A 10560-nucleotide genomic window follows, 5' to 3' on the forward strand; every position below is an offset into this window, starting at 1 on the left:
GTTCTTTTATTAGGAAAACGTGAAACGGGTGACGCTCACGGAACGCAAATACTTGCCCTCTTTTTTTTACCTCAAATCAAATCGGCCATTTTGCCACAAGTCAGGGTTATTTGGGTTCATATCTATTCATGTAATTAATGTATCAAAAAGGTTCAGACCTAAATTCTACCAACTTATGAAATCTTCTCTTGTAAGCATTATAATAACAATATTACATGCCTCTGCTGGTGGACGTTTCATTCCCGAGGGTATCACCAGTCCAGCAGTCAGCACTTCGGTGTTGACAAGAATATCAAGTGTATGGTCATTTTTACACATTTCCTGTTTACAAAAACTAAGGATTTTCTAATCCCAGGAATAGATTACCTTAGCCGAATTTGACACCACTTTTTGGAATTTTGGTCCTCAATGCTCTTCAACTTTGTACTTGTTTGGCTTTATAACTACTGTCAGTTCAGAAATTATTGCGATGGTTTTATTAATGCGAAAAATGCGATTGAGTTACAATAGCAATGATTTGAACTCGCATTTTTTAAAAACATAAATCTGAATTAAACAGAATTTTTCTTCATATCGCAAAAAATAAAATCTCGTTCTAGTCTAAAATGACAAAATCGCAATAATAAATGCACGCAATAATTTCTGAATTAATAGTATTTTGATCTAAGCGTCACTGATGAGTCTTATGTAGACGAAACGCGCGTCTGGCGTATTAAATTATAATCCTGGTACCTTTGATAACTATTTACATATATTTGAGCATATACATGTATGTACACAAAAAAATGTTCACATGAGTATAAGCTGATTATCAATAATCATAAAAATACATTATATGATGATCATAAAGAAAGCATATATATAGTGACAGTAGTAAAATATCACAAAACTAGTTTATTGGGAATGTTGTTAAGTTTTGCTTCCTGTTCTCGACCCATTTACAACTCACTTAATGGTATCAGTTACAATACTTATCATTATAGGCCAAACAATGACCTATATGTAATAGATACAATGTGCCAAATTTGCAAGTTTATCGGTGGACTTCTAGCTTTACTCTGCAGAAATTATACACACTATGAACCAATCTATTATAAGCAAGGAAAATTTTAACTATTACTGACTTAATCATGTTTAGTATTTCAAACAATTTAAAATTTGTAAATCACATTTCATATGGACACATAATTAATAAACATATATACAATAATAAATCCACATTCTACACATTGAACAAAACATTTTAAGCACTTGTCTTATCATCACATCAAAGTCTGAAGACTTATTTAGTGTCATGTAGGGAAAAAACATTGCACATATAAAGATTGTTTTTCTTTGTTGACATCCAACATCTTCGTATCTTATTCATTTACGTCTATCGCATCTATAAACAAAAACAAATAAGATTATACATTGCAGGCAAATATAGTGTATCATAGTTATCAAAGGTACCAGGATTATAAGCTAATACGCCAGACGTGTGTTTCGTCTACATAAGACTCATCAGTGACGCTCAGATCAAAATAGTTATAAAGCCAAACAAGTACAAAGTTGAAGAGCATTGAGAACCCGAAATTCCAAAAGGTTGTGCCAAATACGGCTGAGGTTATCTCTTCCTGGGATAAGAAAATCCTTAGTTTTTCGAAAAGTTTTGTCATCAGGAAATTTATCAAAATTACTATATAATTGATATTCATGTCATAAACGGAATAACAAGATATATCTAGGTAACAAGCAAAATGTGATGTTGTTACTTTCACACTTTTCCGGTTTCCATTTTTCCCATATACATGGATTCTACGGGTTGAGGTCGTATTGATATTTACTGAAATACTTCATGTTCTATTTTGAAAGGTTAAATTGTATATTATAAAATATATCATTTTTTTTTATTCCCATTATTGCACTTTACGTAAACGGATATATACAAAAGAACGGACTTGAATCACAATACAAAAGACGAAATCATGTATGGTGAGCATAGTACTCTTTTTGCACCAGAACGTTATAGACCCCGGCGTCTACTTGGAAGCTTGGAAACACCATTAAAATATGTTTTGAATTGTTCATGACTGATCTTTACTGAAGTTTTTCTTTTGTTAATGGTGTTTTTTTTATGCTGTGGTAAATAATTCAACCTCACTTATTTAACTTTATTCAATTTAAGGACTAAATTGTTTAAGTATACAAACCAATAGCAATTTGGACAAATGTTTCTGTCCAGTGACCAACCCAACCTTGACATTTATACACCCCAGTGTCTTCTACTGATATATCCTGTATATATAGTGTCTGTAAACGATGGCTGTTCATTGGTGCTGTGAACAATCTATAAAATTCACATGTTTTCAATGATATCCGTAATAAACACAAAGTTTTATCGGCACATCCGGAGAAAGTTGCAACATTAGTTTTAACCGTTCGTACAATTACGCAGTTAATTTAAGTACTGTGACGGACACAATATTTAATTTAAAACATGAAAAGCATGACTAACAGGTGATCAGTACTGTGGACCTCAAATCAACAACTTGTGGTACCGAACTTGTGTTTTAAGATAAAAGCTAAAACGAGTGCTCATCCATCAGAAGCAGTACGATTTCTTTTATTATAAAGGTTTTGATTTTGTGGTTGGTTAAAGTATCAATTACTGAACTAATATTTTTGAGAAATATTACTCAAGCTGACAAAAATCAAATGGAATATAACACAAATCCTATGTCAGAATTCATATAACAAAATTGAAGTTATAACAATATGTCTGGTAAGGTTTGAAAAACATAAATTTAAAAATCTGTGATTAGAAATATGATTACAATCAAAACAATTTCAACGATAATTCTATATAGCCGGGGTTAAATATGAATGTATTACGTCCACTAAATTCTAAAATTACAGTTTAGAAATTCAGATAGATCGAGGTTGCAAAGATCCTTACCAACGGCAAATAACCCACATAGCTCGAGACTGAGCTAATCATAAATAGAAATGTGACAATAAAAGGTACCACAGTCCTTCACCATTGAAATCCTAGATTCAAAACTTATATCTCTGTCACTGTCATGAAAAATGTCAGATACTAAACAAACTTTCAATTTACTACCTCACCAATCATAGATATTGGCTATAAACAAAACGGTACGGTGTGCAGACATAATGAGTTTAAAAAGCAAACATTACTGTTAAGACTTAAAATCATCAGACTACAAATATAATATATCCGTCGTTGAAAAAGCCATGAACACATACATCACTGAAAGTGATATATAAGATTACCTGCCAGGAATATCCCACACAAGTCTGTACTTTGGGTTTATCCATTTTAGAACTGGTGTGTAATGGTCATTTGTACACCTGGCGTCGCATACCAAATTAATAGTATCGCCTTCCAATACGACAATTCGCTGTGATGTTACATCTGAATGCCCATGCCAAACTGTTAGGTTACAAGCCTCAGGAACAAGGTTTGGTAGAGGGGGTGGTAATCCAAAAACAACTAAAAATAAAATTACAGATAATCGTATTCAAATAATCTTAAAAAAGTCTACGACAATATGTCCTAACTTCATGCACTTCGTACACCATATTGAAACACGTAATATTTAATCATTTATACAGTAATTTGGTTTGACACTTATGCAATACTCGCGAGCCTTGATTTATTAATAAATGTGCAAAGAACTACATCAAATAGACAATACACGTCGATCATTAAAAAGAAATTAGATACTAGAATATAGCTGTTCTGCCATATATGAATCGGAATGACACAGAAACTGGTATCAAATGCTCAAAATCCGTAAAACTTGTCAATATCACACATATCATATCATTAAACAAACTGAGCTTCTGTGACAATTTTATACTCGTGAATTTTAAGAAAGTCATAATTTTTGGTTTGCGCTATAAAAACACCATTTACAAGTGACCAAATTTGTTATCACATAAACAACACGACGGATGCCACATGTAGAGCAGGATCTGCTTACCCATGCGGAGCACCTGAGATCATCCAAGTTTTTGGTGGGGTTCGTGTTGCTTAGTCTTTAGTTTTCTATGTTGTGTCTTTTGTACTAGTATTTGTCTGTTTGTCTCTTTCTTTTTTAGCCATGTCGTTGTCAGTTTATTGAGATCTATGATTTTGACTGTCCCTTTGGTATCTTTCGCCCCTCCCTTACAAATGTACAGGGTAAATCACCATTTTGAAAATTTGAAAATCGGTGTTAAATAAAATCTTTAAAGAAACGTTAACTGTTATCAGTGCAAGGCAACAATTAAAATGCATTATGATATGCCTGTAATTTTCATAATTTCTACTTTATAACTGGTCTCGTAACAATAAACTTATCATGAATACCAGGATTGAAATTTTATATTTAAGCCAGACGTGCCTTTCGTCTTAAAAAAAAAAGACTAATCAGTGACGCTCGAATCAAAAATGTTAAAAAGGCCAATTAAAGTACGAAGTTGAAGAGCATTGAGGACCATAAATTCCTAAAAGTTTTGACAAATACAGCTAAGGTAATCTATTCCATAGGAAGAAAAGCCTTAGTATTTCAAAGTTTTGTTAACAGTTAATTTATGATTATGAATATATCAATGATAACTCAAGTCAACACAGAAGTGATGAATAAGGGCGTATTTGTTGATTTCAGTTTCCAGCAGGTTTGATAATCTTTCCAAGCTGGTTCTGAAATAGTTCGAAACTATAACTGGTTTTACTTTTTTGGTTATTAAATATCTCAAACTTATCGAACCTCTTTGAAGGGTGTGAACTGTTGGACAGAGTATGGCAATCTGTTCTTGTCGTCAAAAAACAATGTTCCAAACACTGAGATTCAAAAATGTACAATCATACACAGAAATCTAAAAAAAATCAGTGTGTAATTTGCAATTCTCTGTGAGTGTTTTACTTTTTGTATTCATTTCAGTGTGTATTAGTTCAAAAAATGGATTATTAAAACATAGTTAAGACGAGAACGGAAGATCAGAAATGGCATATGTTAGAAGCAGCTTTTATTTAATTTATTTGATTAATTAACAAAATCTTTTTGTAATATTTATATATATATCTTATTATATCCATATGACTTAATTGATTTATCAAGTATTACTTTATTTTTAAAATGTGTATCGAATACTGTAGTATGTAATTTCACATGTTTCATCATCAAAAATAAAATAATTACAAAAAAAAGACGAGAACGGCTTGTCATAACAGAGGATTATCAGAACTTTCAAATTGTAAAAATTGATTTACGTACAAAACAATGAACAGAAAACAAACATGACTTACAGCAACAAACGACAAATACATTACAGGCTTCTGTATTTGGTCAGGCACATACAAAATGGGGTGGAGTTTGCTAGCACCTTATCGGGGACGTTGGTTTAACAGTACAACATAAGAACTAACTATAAAAATCACAACGAAAGGACTTTACTCATCAGATTGATACAAAGCAGAAAAACAACCAACACAATCATTGATCGTGCATAGCAGAATATTCATACATCCCCACAACAGCAAAAATACTAAGTACAGATCTGTCAGTACTCAAAATCAATAACAACGAACAAAACATTCATATATCTAAGACTAAAATATCAATCAGTACACATGCAACATCCAATGAGTTTAGTGCAAAGACGTCAATAACAGGCAGAGCATGTTTTTAAATAGACTTTTGTTGTATGTTATCCGGGGACATGTATAGATAAATACACGAATAAGTCTTTTGTGTCAAGTTGTGTGATCCACAATAATATCTCATATATTGTTATGGTAATTGCAGCAAACGGTTAAAATTTTATTAAGTATCCGTCTTAAAACTACAGACATATCTGGTTAATAGCTAAAAAATAACCTTGCATTTAGTTATCACAGTCTTTAAATTGCATTTCACCAACGGAGTTTTATCTGTTTTCATTTTGGGGTACAAACATTGAAAGTAACAATAAATGTTTGGTTTCTGACATGGCAAATGATTTTTCACTGTTTGTTAGATTATCCGAAATATTAGAGAAATGTTTCCTATCTAATAAGCACATTTTTTTAAATATTCTTCTAGTGTACAAAGAATCTTTTGAAAAGGGGAATCTTTGACAATTTTCACAATAAATGCTACTATTATATTTATATTTACTTCGAAATAGATAATAGAAAAATAAGAAAAAAACCCCATCAAAACATTAAAACATTTGTTTACCTTTTTCGGGCATGTAAAAAATTAAGGAAAAGTTGGAAAAGGGAACTCATTGACAATTTTCACAATAAATGCTACCATTATATTTATATTTACTTCGAAATAGATAATAGAAATTTAAAAAAAATCTATCAAAACGTTAAAATATTATGTGTACCTCTTTTAGGCATGTGAAAAATGATGGAAAAAAATGAAAACTACTTAATGTGAAAAAAAAATCAAAGTTGCTCAAGAAAACTTTTATAATGTTTTGTATACATTCCATCGCCCTCTAGAGGTATTTTCGTATTGTTTGATTACTGTCTCATTGACGCTGATACATGTACAACATTTTCACTTAACAAAAATTTTGTGAATCACAACTTGATGAATTTTTTAAAAGTTTTTATTTAGCTTTCTTTGAATGAAATTGTATATCAATCAAGTAAGAAAATACTTACAATTTAAATGAATTAAACTGGCAATAAAAATGACATTCATCAAAGAATCCATCTTGACTTATTTGACATTAGTAAATATTTAGTCCATCCTCATCAAGTGTTTACATGTATCACGTGATAATAAAGAGAAATTTATATACTTAAAATGAAATAAAATGCTCAAGGTTAATTAAAATACAAAAAGAAGATTAAATCAATAATATAATGAATAAATAATTATAATCAAATCTCGGGGGAAATTATTTTTGGATACAAAAACTATAATTCTTCAATAAGTGACAAAATTTTAATCCCTAAGGTTCCCCTAAGCACGATTCATTAAAGGAAACGCAATTGTCTAGTTATTTTAAGTACATGTATTTAACCATATTAAGTAGAAGTATCTTCCAAGTTTTAAGTTGTGAATGTTTAAGTACAATGAACTTAAATTGAATCATTTAATGTAAATATAAACAATCATAATTTTGTGGAAAATTTGTGTAATGAACGATATAAATTGCCTTTAACATGTTCAACGGGATAACTAATATCATTAAAGTAATTTAAAGCTATTTACCTTCGTTTGGAATTTGTGAAAGCAAATTCACCGAAAATTTCTGTCTTATAACTTTTTTTTTTAGAGTGTTTTTTTTTTTAATTTTATATATTTTTAATCTCACAAACCAAATCACAGAGGTAAAGAGATTATCACACAGATCCCAATACAATTACATCAATAATAATCTCATTCAGTTTTGAACATATTTTGGAATTCATTGAATCATAAAACTTCATAGTGTAAGGCCTATTCCTATGATTAAAATGTAATATATTTTAAATTCTAAAGTCACTAAAAGATAAACAATAAAAATTGTAATGGTATCCATCACCGATAGTCTCTAAATTGCATAATACACATTTTCTGTTTTAAACACTCATAATCGGCACAAAAATAGAGGCGGACAAATTGTTTAAAGCATACAGTTAAATTAAATGATTTTTTTTTCAATGTATTTAAAAATTGTAAACTAATGCACGACCACTAATTTAAATAGAAATCTTATTATGAAAATAAATGACTTATTTGGTTGCTCGTATTTCAGTTGTCTATAAATATAGTTATCATTGTTATGAATGTAAACTATAAGTACTGTGTCTTTAAGGAAAACAATTATTGCTTAAATCACTGGTTATGTTATTTCTTTAATAGTGATGTTGACCATCATTTTTTAAAATATATTGTTTATACATAAATTGTTATGGACACGAAGACTTAAAAGCAGGCCCTACCTATTTTGCTCTACCCTCCCGATCCTTCATATATGCTTTTTTCTACATTATAAAATGCCTCAACTAAGTCAGATATATGACAGTTGTTATCCATTCGTTTAATGTGTTTGAGCTGTTGATTTTGTCTTTCGATTAGGGACTTTCCATTTTGAATTGTCCTCTGAGTTCAGCATTTTAGCGATTTTACTATACTTCTTTTTCAAGTACTATTTACATAGTTTACTAACCTTCTAAATATGTTCCATTATAAAATTAAGTATTGTTCTAGTAATCCAAGATGAATTTTTATTTAATGAAGCTGCTTCATGTCTAGCGACCAATATTCAGTAATAATGACAAATATTGGAACATGGTTGAGAAGCAAAAAACTGCTTTCGTCAAATTAAAATTCCAGTTAGAAATTTTTGGTTTAGTAAACTATTGATTGGTGTTTACGTCTGAAATAAACTATGACTGATTTTTTTATGCCATTTTCATCACTATTGGCATGGCGGACAGTCTGTATAATTGGAATATACAAAAAAAAAAAAAACAACAAACAAATGGTAGTGTGCGTCAAGTGTATAGTTTATTCATACTTATTTTGGCGCTAGGATGCTGAGATGCAAAGCGTCTCACTGAGTTTTCGTCATGTTTTTTTTTAATATAAACTATAAGTACTGTGTTTTTTTAGGGGAACATGCATGGCTTAAAATCACTGGTTATGTTATTTTTTTAAATGTATTGTTTTTCATGGGCAATAGTGGAATTAAGTGTCTTGAGTTGTATGAAGGGCAACTGTCTGTTTAAGAAACAACATAGACAATCGTAGCTTTAAAATTGCAATTTTTCCAATGTGTCTATGGACTTTATTTCATATCTTAGAAGTTCAGAATATATGAACGGACGAGAATCTATCAAGATTTCCTACATATTTTCAACTTTTGTTTTATTTTAAATGTTGCAATTGTATACCTCAAATGTGTGTATGCGAAAAAGATGTCTTTACTGGGAACTCCAGAGTTGAAACCTGTAGACTTCAGTTCAATAGGGACGTTGCTCTATAGATAGCTTTTGTCATGTCTGCACATATGAACTTTACAGGATGATGCATTCAAATGGTGACAATGGTGCGATACATCACAGAAATTTCTAAGTCTGAACATAAAACACACCCTTTCCTATTAAAAATAATCATTCTATATTTAAATGTGTCGACATAAAGTTTGCTTTATGAACTTACTTTATCTTTAAAAAGTTAAATTTAATATATAAACTTAATGTTAAAATACTAAAATCCTGGGATGTGTTTTAGTTGATTTTAGTCTCTGAAGCATGATTTTTTTATTATTAATTGTTTTTGGCTTCTAACTAGCTGTCAGTAACTGCGAGTACTCTCACATCGTATTTTCTTGTTAATTCGACCTGTTGATAATGTTTATAATGCGTTTTTGTTATTTTATATTTATATGGATCTTATCTACATACCAGCTTTGATTATTTGGAATATATTCTAAGTTTCACTTCTTCTTACTACATTTGTATAAACTTCAAGATTTACTTGTATTTTTTTTTTTTAAACCGTTTTTTTTTCTAAAGTGAATATTTTCGATGGGTTAAATATTTCGCAGTTGTGTCTTGGCATGGCTTTGTTTGGACTTGTTTGTTTGCTTTTTGGCCTTGAATGTTTGTCCCTAATATTTAATTAACTGTGCATTTGCATTCAGATATCGCAGATCGAATTTATTTGTTTATAGTGTAGTAATGTACGTTTTTTGATTGAGTTAAGTCTGCCAATTGATATTTTACCGTGTGTTTTTCTATGTTGTGATGTTATGCTATTGTGTCAGAAAAAGGAAGAAGGTTTGGATCCATTAAAACGTTTAGTCACGCTGCAAATGTTTGCACCTGTCCCAAGTCAGGAATCTGATGTACAGTAGTTGTCGTTTGTTTATGTAATTTATACATGTTTCTCGTTTTTTATTTAATATAGATTAGACCGTTGGTTTTCCCATTTGAATGGTTTTACACTAGTAATTGTGAGCCCTTTATAGCTTGTTGTTCTGTGTGAGCCAAGGCTCCGTGTTGAAGGCCGTACATTGACCTATAATGGTTTACCTCTTTTAAGTTGTTATTTGGATGGAGAGTTGTCTCATTGGCACTCACACCACATCTTCCTATATCTATTAAATGAAAGGTTTGTACACATAAATTATGATGGACACAAAGACCTTTAAAAGCAGGTCAATACCTATTTTAGATTAACCCTTTCAATCCTTCATATCTGCTTCATTTCTCAAGGGGTCAAATTGACAATATTGGTCAAATGAACTTATTTGTAGATCTTTCTTTGCTGGACATTTTTGCGGTTAAGTTTATATCTTTATCATTAATAATATTCATGGTAATAACCAAAAACAGCAAAATTTCTTTAAAATATACAATTTAGTGGCAGCAACCCAACAATGGGTTATTAGATTCATCTGAAAAAGCAGGGCTGATAGACCTTGACCTAAAGAACACTTTTAACTCATGTCAGATTTGCTCTAAATGCTTTGATTTTGAGCTATAAGCCAAAAACTGCATTTTACCCCATCTTCTATTTTTAACTATGGTGGCCATGTTTTTTTTGATTAAACAGAAAAAAAAAAAACTAACTTGATGCT

General features: G+C 30.6%; 1 long non-coding RNA gene across 1 annotated transcript; it reads right to left on the reverse strand.

The window, feature by feature from the left end:
- Nucleotides 1-729: 729 nt before the first annotated feature.
- Nucleotides 730-6912, reverse strand: LOC143057728 (uncharacterized). The gene is made up of 4 exons (XR_012972804.1): nt 6647-6912; nt 3277-3496; nt 2193-2329; nt 730-1384 (listed from the first exon to the last, which is right to left on the reverse strand). It is a non-coding gene; the product is annotated as an uncharacterized LOC143057728 (long non-coding RNA).
- Nucleotides 6913-10560: the final 3648 nt, after the last annotated feature.

Source organism: Mytilus galloprovincialis, chromosome 13 (assembly GCF_965363235.1).
Source record: "Mytilus galloprovincialis chromosome 13, xbMytGall1.hap1.1, whole genome shotgun sequence".
Lineage (NCBI taxonomy): Eukaryota > Metazoa > Mollusca > Bivalvia > Mytilida > Mytilidae > Mytilus > Mytilus galloprovincialis.